The sequence below is a fragment of the Hylaeus volcanicus genome, chromosome 5 (genome assembly GCF_026283585.1).
Source record: "Hylaeus volcanicus isolate JK05 chromosome 5, UHH_iyHylVolc1.0_haploid, whole genome shotgun sequence".
Lineage (NCBI taxonomy): Eukaryota > Metazoa > Arthropoda > Insecta > Hymenoptera > Colletidae > Hylaeus > Hylaeus volcanicus.
Window position 1 is genome coordinate 19096476 of NC_071980.1, and position 3139 is coordinate 19099614.

The 3139-nt window shown below is 37.6% G+C and overlaps 1 long non-coding RNA gene across 1 annotated transcript in view; it reads left to right on the plus strand.

Moving 5' to 3' along the window:
• Positions 1 to 2880: 2880 nt before the first annotated feature.
• Positions 2881 to 3139, plus strand: part of LOC128876900 (uncharacterized) — a 4237-nt gene continuing 3978 nt past the window's right edge. Inside the window, exon 1 of the long non-coding RNA XR_008457150.1 lies at positions 2881 to 3038. This is a non-coding gene — a long non-coding RNA (uncharacterized LOC128876900). The remainder of the gene's footprint in view (positions 3039 to 3139) is intronic.

The window sequence follows — 3139 nt, forward strand, 5'->3', positions numbered from 1 at the left end:
AATTAACACAAATTATTATCTGTATGCAAGACTTAGCCAGAATATACATATGCATTTATCAAAAATGAATAGTAATATTATATTGATTAACGAAGTATTTATCCACGTATGTTTCGTTTGTGTCTCGGGATAGTTTTAGAAAATTTATTCCCTGTAGGAAAGGCTTAGAGCTCGTGCATGATTTACAGTCTGCAATCTACCGGAGGGAAATTATTTTCCCAGTCGTAGTTAGTAGCGTGAGGTAGTAGCGTGACCGACGATATAAATTACTTATCATATTCAGAAAATAAATAAAAATATGTATAGATTTCATTATTATTTACGTTTAATCAGATTCGAATCTTCTCCAATTTTCTCTTGAATGATGAATAGTACTTTAATCTATTTAAACTATTTTAAATATATTTTCGTACACAATTCTGTTCTCCTCGAAAAGTTTGTGACGATACACCAGGTGAAAGCTATTCAATATATTTTTATTTGGTTACTGGTAAACCGTTTTGAGCATTCCTCGCGAGTTTTGTCGGCAACATTCGATACTCTGTGAGCAAACGATATTACATTAGCGACCTACGCAAACATCTGCTGACATTTCGGCCATAGTGACGGGTTGACGCGTGTTCCGGTCCCCGTCTCCGTCCGCCCTCGTTGTTTGGTTCTGTTGTCTTGACGTACAGTTCACGTTCTCGCGACGTTCTCTTTGATTAGCGAAATACCTGGCCCGTGGCCCTATTCGTGAACGTTCGGTTCGAGGCTTCAATTAATCAAGCTTTACTCCGAGTCTCCCCACAACTAACTCGTCTAGGCTGCATTTCACCAAATTTTATTTCATTTTATTTCTCGTGGTGCATTGTTGGGAATCTGATGAGCTTTGATGATATAAACTTGTCTGCTAGTCAGTTGATTCAAAATACAAAAAATATAATTACATGCATGCACATTTTATGTTATTAAAATTCATGTTAGTATTGAGTGAAGCTTGATGTATCTACAATGTTTCTGCCTGTGGTTTCTGCTTTCCTCGATCTTGGATTTGTATTAGAATTATGAAATTGTGAAACATTTGTTAGAGGAATAGAAGATATTCAATTTTCTATACATTATGAGTAGACTAGGGATTTTTATGAATATTTGGCAAGTGAAAATGTGGGGGAAAGTATGAGGACGAGCATAAATGCAAAAATAGACGAAATTTCAACACAAGACAAAATATAGTTTCATTTAAATTTCAGTTCTTTATTTGAATCTATAAAAATATGAATTTGCATAAACACCCTCGATCTAATTATAAGTATACCTAAATACAACGCAACTTCACTTTGACAAGGACTATAATCATAGAACTATAAATAACAGAAATATTCAAGCTAGAATTATTGCCCCACCCTGTGTATCAATAAACATCAAGTCGTAAATTACATATATTATCTTCTCGTTTCGAACACAGGTAGTAGAGTCATTTAAAGAAGATGCTTTCCATGTACGTTCGCCAGTTATCATCCGATGGTCAAATTAATTTCGTGAGGAGAAAGAAACGTCGACAACCACGTGGACGGAATTAGGTGTTCTCCATTAGAGCTGACCGGAACGTTTACATTCGCCATCCGGTGAGCAGCAATAAATATTTGTTGGGCGACTGTCGAACGCGACCATTAGGCAACACATGGTCTGGCAGACGTGCCTTTGTCGCTCCAGCTAAGTGTTAGCTCGCACGTTATACCACTATTCTTCGGATCGTCCTCGCATTATTGATTCACGCCCAGGATTCTTCCGGTTGGGTCGAACTCGAAGCGTTTCTAGTCGATTCCAGCCAGAAATAGGAATTTCTTACCCTGAGTCAACTAGAACAATTCGTGGTCAAATTGGGAGTCTCATTCTAAAGAACTCTTATTGAAGTAAATTAATTTATTGGATTCAATGTAGTTGTATATTTATTTTTATCGACATCGTATTGAGGATTTTGTTCATCCTTGCATCGTATGAGCCGTTCACTGCACAAATCGATTAACTCCAACAGTCACATCAAAATTGTAACACTACTGACAATTATGTTTTGGTTATTCTTTCTTATTCGTCGTTCTTATAAGAATATCATTCGTTATTCTTTCTTAGTCGTTCTAAGTTTCTACCTTTTGGTTCTGTGACATGAAGATAAAGTATCAAATTGCCTACCACCATTGGAGAAAAGACATGTGTCTTGTGACTTACCAAAAAACAAAAAAGTATCGATGTACTATTTTATCCAATCAACTCTAAAGTCCTCAAGGACCTCTGATACAATTTTCCCCTCATTCTTCCTCAATTTTCAAACTTTGTAAGATACAAATTACACCAATTACCTTTATCTAGAATCCATCTCCATCATTAGAGTCCACGAAGCTTCCTCAAGTTTTCATTGAAATTTACTACAGTAGTCTAGTTCGAAGCGAGGGTCCTCACCAACCACCAAGTCCAGGAAGTCGAAGTGCGCTGAACAAGGAGCTGGAAAGCCGAGGAGGTCGGTGGCCCGTCATTGATCTCCTGTTAGAATCGAATCACCTCGATATAACAAGATAAATAGTCAGCGGGACACCATGATCGAGGGCTAGCATCGCGGAGTCATGCTGACTGTCCGATCCCATTCGCGCGGGTTCATTCTACGCACGCGGGAAAGCGTTGTAACGTGCTCGAGAGATTGAAGCCTCGTTGTCTGGCGCGACAACCTGCCAAGATGCTTGCCAATTCACTAACCAGAAAGAAACAACGCACCCCAAGGTCAGGGAATTGAATAAAACGTGTTGGCGTATTTCTTCTTTCTTTCTCGATGGGAGTTGGTTTTGCAATGAAATGTCTTTTGTATTGACAGTTGTGATATTGGGGATTCATGATTAGGTCTGGAGTAGGTCCCAAAGAGTAGAAATTGGCTAGTTGTATAGTCTTTGATTGGATTATTAGAGATGCTGAAGAAAAAATTTGATTCTTTTGTTTTAAGGAGATATGACGTTTACTGTAGTGAAGATCATACATTAATTATCCTATGCTAGAGATGTTATGGAAAGGTTAAAGAAGGTTTATATAAATTAAAAGAAAATTCGAAAGGCGAGTAGCTTATGTTCTATTTTTATTTCTTTCAGATGAACTTCAAACACGATGTTGATTA